This window comes from Anabas testudineus, chromosome 18, assembly GCF_900324465.2.
Source record: "Anabas testudineus chromosome 18, fAnaTes1.2, whole genome shotgun sequence".
In the NCBI taxonomy this organism is placed as follows: Eukaryota; Metazoa; Chordata; class Actinopteri; order Anabantiformes; family Anabantidae; genus Anabas; species Anabas testudineus.
Window position 1 is genome coordinate 1,594,913 of NC_046627.1, and position 10,066 is coordinate 1,604,978.

A 10,066-nucleotide genomic window follows, 5' to 3' on the forward strand; every position below is an offset into this window, starting at 1 on the left:
AAAAAATTGGAGAACGTACGATTCTGGCTCGTCTCTCTGTCAATCTTCATTCCCAGGAGAAACTTAACTAGGAACTCGCTGTGTTCAAGTAGGTCTGGCGTAATAGTTTACTGTTTTACATCCTAATTTTTTTCTTTACGCTCGTTGGGAGGCCTCCCAGCAGGGGAATTTGTCTCCCCTGTCGTCGTCGTATCGGTACGGTACAGACACAGATTTTCGTACTGGTTTTCGCTCCTGGGTGTAAACTTGACAAAGAGACGACTCATAACGATCAAGTGATTGAAATACCCAGTTTGGGAATGCTGCCTAATTTACTAGTGGTTCTGACAACAACAGCAACTATGAACCTGATCTGCTGTGTACTAAGTTATTATATAGAATTATTTACACCAATTTTAATGTTCATGTACTTGGTGTTTAAAAAAATAATAATAATAAAATAAAAAATGAGATTGTAACACCTTGTGTACGGACTGCCACATGGCACTCTTGGTAAGGAAACATTTTTACCTGTAGATTTGTTTTTTTTTTTCTTCCTGCAGTTTATCTTTGTTTCAACTTAAAAAAAAAAAATCTTTCCCAAAGAAATCACATTAAAGCTAAAATATAATTATAGTAGCCTTGTATCGTCTGTATTCTTATGGAACCTTTAATTGTACCAAAAATGTTAATTGTCCATTTTCATCATGTACACAATATTTCATACAATTTGAATGTGTCGACTAGTTGCAGCAGCTGTTTTGAGTTAAACTTAGTACTTTAAAATATCTGTAAAAGATGATTACAAGCTGCTTGTGTAAAGATTTAAAATGTTCTATCTACTAACTGAACAAAAGACAATACTTTGAAGTTACAATCAGATGAACTAGAAGAGCTGTTCATGGACAGGACTGAGACGGATGAGTTATTAGTACTGATTGTCACAGTTCATTTCATAAGGTGTAATATGCAGGACTTTAACAGACTTGTGTGTTTTAATTAGTTATAAACATGTTTTGATCTATTGAGTGAATAAAAGCTTTTTATTTCACAAACCTGTAACTAGAGTTTCTCACTTGTATTTTCAACAGTACATTATATTTATTAAATCTGTATTGTACAATTGTATCACTACTACCTGTAGCATTACTGATGTGTATAGATATCATCATTGAAACTGCTGAGAATGATACTAACAATAAATCTGTGTAAGACCTGTTCCTGTGTTGTCCTCATTGATGGATTAAAAACCCACAATGGGTTTTAAATGTGGTTAACTGGGGTCAACTGATGACTTGTCAAACATTAGACAAACTATATCTGTCCCTGTTTGTCTCATGCAAACATGTTTATGACGCAGCCAGACCAGCATGTTTATCACCTGGTCTCCCATGTCAGTGATTAATGTCCCACATGGAGCCACAACACCTCGTGTCCCCCTTTGTTAAAACTGATCAAAACATTTAATTACACATCCAAATAGCTTTTTTGGTGATGGGATTAAAGTGCAGTTGGAAACACAACTACGCTGAAACAAGTGATTCTGGGCACAAAGTAGGAAGTGGTTGCCAGGATTTAGGTTTTAGTGTCATTAAGTGGCAGTTGGTCTGATAGTTCCCAAACGACAACTACTAAGCTCCAACTTACCTCAGTTCAGGTCTACATCCCCTCCCGTCCACTGCGTTCGACCAGTGAACGTCGTCTGGTGGTACCAGCACCACACAGTCGACACCAAGGAAAACTGTTCAGCTCAGTGATCCCACGATGGTGGAATGAGCTGCAGAACTCTGCACGCTCAGCCACCTGACAACATGCAGCTCTGTCTTTGTTATAAAACACTTTATTGGTAGAGCAGAAAACATTGAATTACTGTTGTTACACAGGTCTGTTGAAGACGACGTGTGAGATTCAGTGAATGTTGTATAATAAAGATCCAGCAGGCAGCAGCAAATCTTTTAGTTTGTCTAAGAAATGCTTTAGATTCACTTTTGGTTTAATGATCAGTGTCAGAAAATGAGAACAGCTGTGTAGAGAAACATGTGATCACTGCAGAGCAAACAGCGACTGTCATGTTCAGTAGAACAGGTGAATATCAAGAGTAGAACAGTTAAAATGTCCTGAGTTAGTGAAATACCTGTTGAGTTTAACAGCAAACAGCTGAAACTGATGAACAACCCCCTCTGATACTTAAACAGAACTGACCAGATCAAAATCCCAGAAGTTTAAAACCTTGATGCTATTCTCTCATTTAAAGGTGATCCTTTCATTTCTAGATGTAGGATTTGAACATGGACACAGGGTCCATTATTCTTGATTCTTTTCCTGTGGCATTGCTCCGTTTCACCTTTTCTGTTGTTCAGTCAGTAGAAGTATCATCACGGTGGACAGAAGATTATAAGAACAGAAGAATCCGCTTACATTAGTAAAAGTCAGTTTCTAGATACAATCCTTGAATCTCTGTTTTACTTTGAGTCACTCAGGGGTTCATATTCATTTTTTCTATAAACACTAACTTTTCTTTTTGTTGTGCCAGCAGAGAAACCACACAGCAGACAGGCAGAGGAAATGGTGATGGTGGTTTTACTGTAACATCTGTTCAATTCAAAGTGCTCAGTGGCTCAAAGAAACCAACATGTCTTCAGTGGTTCACCGTCGTGTAGGTTCAGTGGATCAGTGTGAACAAGCTCATACCTGAACAACAACACTGTTGTGACGTCAGATAGCGTGCAGCATCTTTACTTTGGTTTCAGACACATTTCAGTGGTTAAGCCGTCTGGAGGGTTGAGAGGTGTCTGATACTCAGTTTCACTTCCAATAATTTAAACCACCCACTGTCACCTGTTGTTCAGATCATACATTGTTTTGAAAATGAGTTTAATAACAATAATTAAGATAAGGAGAACACTTATCCCACAGTCCCACCTCAGGCTCTGTCTGGCTCTGAAACTCACTCTGAAACCTGTAAAACTGTAGCAGCAGAGCACAAAGCACGGACAGAGCTCAATAGTTAGATGTATGGATGAACACAGAAGTCTCTCTTCTCTCTCCTCTCCTGTCAGGGTCTGAGACCTAACTGATGAATTGTGCTTTGGATTCCAAATATGTTGGTTGTTCCAAAGACGTCTTCATGATGTTGTTCTGGCAACTCATCCACAATCTAAAACCTCAGATTATCATGTTTATTAGGTTTAAACCAGGGGTCTCAAACTCAAATTACCTGGGGGCCGCGGGAAGCATAGTCTGGGTGAGGCTGGGCCGCATCAGGTTTTCCACAAGAAAAGAAGCTTTGTTTCTTTAACCTTTAACCTTCTTCTGAACATTGCTATGTGACTACAGACTACATTAGGCTGCATTGAGTTCCTCACTTTTCTTTTAACCGGCCGCGAACGCATCACTTTGACTTATAATGTCCCGCTGGGCGGAAACTTAAAAAAACTTATTTTTGAAGTGTTGTGAACGCAGCACTGGGACGAATGTCCATGGCAACGCCGCTGTCACTCATCGAGAAATGTTTCTCTGATTGGATTAAGCCCGGTCGATGTCCCGCCCCCAAGAACCATATACCCCACCGTGATTGGTTGGTTCGTTCAGCTCCGCACTAACATTTAACTTTCATATGAAGGCGAGGGCCACAAAATATCGTCCCGCGGGCCGCGAGTTTGAGACCCCTGATCTAAACTGTTGGACCAGGAACTCCTTCCAACTCCAACTATTAATGTACTGCTCTGACCAGAGGGAACCAGTGTACACTGGGTCCATTATTCTTGATTCTTGAGTGATCTCACTGCTGTGCTGCACAACAGCTGGAGGTTGGTAAACTTCATCCAGTGCTGGCACAGTATCATGAGTGGGTCTGCAGGTTGGCACTTCAATAAAGCCAATGACACCATTCGTGCCACTGCTTCCTTCAACCTGGGTCATGACACGCTTCATGTTATCTCCGTTCACCAGCTCCACTTTACTAATTTCCCAGTAAATACTAAAATGGTAATGTTGGTATTTAAAATGACTGGCAGCAGCTCTTGAGGTACCACAGACTATAGAGTTCTGTCAGAGCAATGCAGTGCTCCAACAGGTCACTAGATGGTGCAGATATTAAGGGAGATGGTGCTGGTGACCACATGTGCAAAGACAAACAGACTAAGACAGTTCTAGTACGACACCTCTCTGATTGAAATTACAGCTGGTGCATGAGATGAAGCTGAAGTTCACTAACCTGACTGGATGAACTTAAAGAAGTCAGTTACCACTGAACAGCAGCTTTGATAAACACGACCTGGATGATAATTCACAGCAGACTTCTTAAACCTCATCTCTCTTTATTTCAGATCATGTTCTGTGGTGAATTCAGTGTTTAGCTACTGTAGTAGTGAAGTGATTAGACTGTAGAAATGTTTAGAGAAGTGATGAATATGAAAATATTTCCTAAAGAACTTTATCACTGACTTTTGTTTCTCATGCTTTTTTGTTCCAAACAAAGTAAATCAGTTTTTAAAATTAGTAAATGTGTTACATGTGTTTCTAATCTGATTTTAATAGTTATTTATTGTTGATTTTAGAAAAATTCACCACGGCATCTGAACCTACGACCTCCTCCTCTCCTCTGTCTGTGTTGGTCTCTGTTTAATCTGTCTCTGGTCCGGTTCTACTGGTGTTACTGGTTCTACTGGTGTTACTGGTTCTACTGGTGTTACTGGTGTTACTGGTTCTACTGGTTCTACTGGTGTTACTGGTGTTACTGGTGTTACTGGTTCTACTGGTGAGACGATGTGTTTAAAGGAAGAGACAAAGATTTCTGAATTCAACCTTTAGGTTTTCATTTACAGAACAGTTTAACATAAACATTTTCTACAGTTTATTATAAAACATTTAAGTTTTTACTAGTTTTTATTTTACATGTACAAAGTTTCACTTTTCAACTGCTGCCACCTGCTGGTACAGACAGTTATTTCCTTGTTTCTCAGACTGAGGTGATTCAGCAGTTTCTCAGTCTCCTCTAGTTCTTTGAAGTCACTTTGGTAATTCACAGTCTTTAGATTTAAGATCCTCAAACTGAGAAGAGAGAACATCTTTGTAGATAAGGACATTACAGAAGTGATGGATAATAATAATGAGGATTATAAAAGTTGTTGTTTAACAGCAAAGATGAAGATTTGATGTTATTTACTGTGAAGTACAAATGTTATCCTGTGATTTTACACTGAACTGCATTAAAATTCCCATTTCATACATTCTGATGTTACATGTTGATGGATTCAGACTGTGAGACAGACCTTGAGACATCTTGAACATGAAGTGTCGTGCTGTGAAGACTGTTTTGTTCTTTGTGGTGAAGCTGATTAAGACATGAAGAGCTCTGTGGTCATGATGTTTCCTGTTTCTCATAGCTGAATGTGGTTCTTCACGTTTGTGTGAAATAAAAAGAAAATAAATAGATATTATATCTAAAAAAGTGTAAAACAGTTTTTCTAATGTGATAAATTTTGTAGAATTTTATTTATTTTTTTGACGACTGTCACTGTCTGCACAGTCAGTAACTGACATATTTACATAAACCACATAACCAGTGGTTCCTGTAAGTGATGCTGTCTGGTTTTACTTCTTGTTCTTATTTTTTCCTGACACTGTTAAATGTTTCAGCAGCAGTGACAGATGTTCTTCTGTCTGTATATCCTACATTAGAAACATGGAGATTATGAGTCTTTAGTTTTTTCCTTTGCTAAAGGAACCATCCTCCTCATCATGAAGTCTAAGGTAAGAGTTAATGTTCTTACTGATGCTCTTTAGATGTTCCATTAAAGTGGGAGCTGTATGTTTCTGTCAGTAGAGAGTTTAAGAGTTTGCAGGTGAAGTTAAATCAGTGTTTCCAATTTCCACATCAAATTTAATTCACTTTAATGGTGAAGGTGGTGGAAAAGTTCCAGCCAGGCCTGAAGCAGACCTGTCTGGAGTCACTGATCCATCTCTAACTATAAGATTTATAAAAAAGGAAAGTTTAAAGTCTAGTCTTAAATGTAGAGAGGGTGTCTGACTCCAGAACCTGAACTGGGAGCTGGTTCACAGGAGAGGAGCTTGATAGTTAAATCACCTGTGTGCTCCAAGATAGTTTTTTAAAATTTCATATCCACACAGAAGAAAAAGGAACAAAGTGCAATATTGAATTGCAGCAAGACTCAGGCTTCATTCAGAGTTCAGAACTTATTGATCAAAAACAACAACAAATTAATGAAATACTTAGAATTCTTCAACATCTGTTAATAAAGATACAACAAACATTTATATTTGTATCATCGTAGTTTATGGAGCAGGAAGAGTGAGTAAACGAGGACCTGCGCAGAAATACTAGTGCGCAGAAATACTAGTGCGCAGAAACACTAGTGCGCATGTGGAGACGTTTAACACGGAAGAAGAATCGGAAGCAGGAAAACTTTTTTAGATTTATATGAGGAGAGAAATTTATTTAAAATAACTGTAGAATTAACAGTAACAGTATCAGAAAAGGTGAAGATGATGTCTTCACAGTGGATTTTATTCTTTTTTCTGATCACATGTTTGCTTCACCACGCTGCTGAAGGTAGGCTGTGTGAGAGGAAGTCGGGTTCACGGTTCAATAAAAGCTGAGGGGAACAAACAGAAACCACATCCAGGTTTCAACAAGGGATTTAGTAAGATATGAGTGTCACAACACTGTGATGAAAACTAACTGTAACCAACAAACTTGCTCAATAACTGAACTGACCCTTTGTCTCTGTTCAGTGCAGCTTAACTTCCTCATTACTACAGTTGATGTTAAAATACAAATAAAACACATTTTTACAGTATAAAGTATAAAGTATATGTTGAAGAGGGAGATCAGAACTGTTAGTAGATGTTCAGTTGTTCCCTGAACTCTAATGTTCAGAGTTAAGCTGCAGTACTGTCAGAGTGTGGACCACAGTCAGTTACCTCCATTAATAATAACCCAGTTTCATACAACAGCTTGTTATTTGAAATGATGATTCAAACCAACATCCATGTGTTTTATGATCCAACACGCTGCTTGTTTAACACGTCAGTGAAGTCCGTGATCAGTGTAGTTTGGTGATCCTCAGATAAGAGGCTGTAGTTCAGAGGACTGGATCCCTATCATGATGAGAATAATGTGCTGAAGCTTTTTGTTCATGACCTCCTGTCCCTTCACTGCTTCCACATTCACATTTATACAATTCAACAGGTTAGAACAGGGTGTTGAGATCAAACATAGAGAAGTGTTGGTTTGACTAATCTTTAACCTCTCTCCTCTTTTTCTCCTTCAGACCAGATAAACCTCACAGCTGAACCTGGAGACACAGTCACTCTGCCATGTGGAGTTCACAGTAACATCAGTATTATAGTTGTGGAGTGGAGCAGAACTGATCTGGAGACAGAATATGTCTTTTTACAGAGGGGCAGTAGGTCTGAATCAATCAAACAACATGAATCATTTAAGAACCGAGTGGAGCTGAAGGACAGAGAGAAGAAGGATGGAGACGTGTCTTTGATTCTGAGGAATGTGACATTCAATGACACTGGAACGTATGAGTGTCGTGTCGTCCAGAGAAGAACAAACCACAGGAAGAGATCCATTTTAGAAAGTGACCCCATCAACACCATCAACCTGACAGTTGAACCAGGTGAGTTAGTGTGTGTGTGTGTGTGTGTGTGTGGATCAGAGTTGAAGCTGCTTCCTGGTTGTTGATGTGAGAGTGAAACATCACAGATCAGATGTTGGTGTTGATGAGACTTTGTAGAAAACAGCTGGTATGAGTGATGGGATCAAAGTGCAGTAGATAATGTCTGACAGGAGTTTGAAGAGGAAATGGATTCCGTTGTGTTCTTCACTCATCACCTACCTGACACCTGCTGACTCACTGCTGACTCTCATCTGCAGGTGATGCAGCTGGACGCAAGGATGGAGGAGACAAGGATGGAGGAGACAAGGATGGAGGTGACAAGAGAGAACACACTGGACTAATAGTTGCTGTGTCACTTACTCTTGTTGCTCTTGTTGTTGCTAGTTAAGTTGTTTTTTTGTTGTATAGAAAAGGTCACAGAGGACAGGATTCATACTAACTAACTAACTAACTAACTAACTAACTAACTAACTAACTTACCAAGTAGCTTCTTCTTCTACCAACCCACTAAATTCCATATCTGCAGTAACTATTGTAAACTGTTGTTTGTTGTGTGCAGCTTCTTTTATTTACTGGTGCTTTTAATTTGCTGTACTCTACATAAATATGTCAAACTTCATTTGTCAATAAAGTTTGACTTCATCTTTGATTTCTGACTCTGTCTTTATCAGTAATGTTGATGAGGAGCAGGGTTTATGTTTGGAACTTCTCTGACCTGTTGAACATGTTGATGCAGGTTTGATCAGAGCTGGAATCAACAGCATCAAACTAGTTCAAAGAACCTGGACTTGAACAGTGTCTGAAGGATTCAACTTAACAAATCTACAACCTCTGTGATCCAGGACCAACCAGGAATCAAACCATCTGTCCTGGACTTCTCCACCCACAGACACCCCTTTGGGAGTTTTCTAGTATTTTGTGGTGTCACTTCACGGCCAATTCCTACTGAATCACTTTCAGAGGATCAGACTGAGCAGACTGGAAACAGCCAGCAGATGGCAGCATATTATCTCGGCAGTAACATGTAACAGTAGCATGTTACTGAATCTGAGTCACTGAACCCAAGGTCCATACGAGGCAGGAAGCAGAGACTCACAGAAACTGTCCACTGCTCCTTCACCAACTGCAGCCCCACAAACCTTATGCAGGTTTTACAATAGCAACAACAGAAAGTGTGAAAGTGTAAAATGTTGTGTTGCTGGTTTCATTCTGGCTCCTGACGTCATCACACTGTGAAGACTTGAACGTTCTTCTTCCAGAGACCTATTTTCAAGATCTGCTGTGACTCTGTGACTGAGCAGTGGATCAGTCCACAGCCGTACACACTAACAGACTGCCGTAGATGACCTGCACCATATCCAAGAGGAACTGTGGACCATTGGTTCCTACAGAACTGCTTCAGATCAGCCATATTCTGAGGAGGTTTGGTGTGAATGTCTCTCTTCATGTGACTCCACAGCATCTCTAGTGGGTTGAAGTCTGGACTCTGTCTGAGAAGCCATTCTGTAGTAGATTTACTTCAGTGTTTATGGTCAATGTCTTTATGTTTGTTGGATGCTGTAAGTACATTTATTATCTTATTATCTAATTATCAGTAAGTAAAACTGTGCTGGAGCCAATTCCAGCTGCCATTGGGTGATTGGTGGGGTACACCCTGGACAGGTCAGCAGTCTATCACAGGAGCTACTGGAGGCATGTGTGTGCTAATACAAACTAAATAAGCTCTATTCTGCCATCTGCTGGAGAGGAAACACACTGACTCTGTCCCTTCCTGTATACAGCCTCTGTGTTGTATTTCCAGTCCGGTCTGTTGTCCAGGTGAAGTCCCAGGTATTTGTACCTCTCCACCACCTCCACCTTCTCACCAGAATGGGCCTTGTCAAACCCAGAATGGGTGAGACCAGAGTGTTCAGCATCATGACAACACGCAGCAAAGAGAAGTCTACAGAATAACATGTGAAACACAGGAAGAAGTCATTCTGCAGTAGATTTACTCTGATGATTAGGATCATTGTCCTGATTCGCATGTCAATTCCAATTCAAATCACTCCACATCACCCCCCTCCATAAACAGCCCATGTGTGCCCCCCTGCCTCCACCCCCCTCTCCTTAACAGCAGATCAGATGAGGAGAGAACTGAGGCGGCTAAAGATCAGAAAGCCGCAGGTCCTGACAGCATCAGCCTGCTCAGAAACTGTGCTGACAGCTCTGTGAGGTCACGTACGTCTTTAACCTGAGCCTGAGTCTGGAGATGGTCCCTGAGCTGTGGAGGACCTCTTGTGTGGTGCCAGTTCCTAAGACAATGCACGCTAGAGAGCCAAACCACTACAGACCCAGAAGCCTTGACCTTCCACCTCATGAGGACTATGGAGAGGCTCATCCTCCGCCACCTTTGCTCTGTGATCAGCACTACGATGGACCCACTGCTGTTTGCC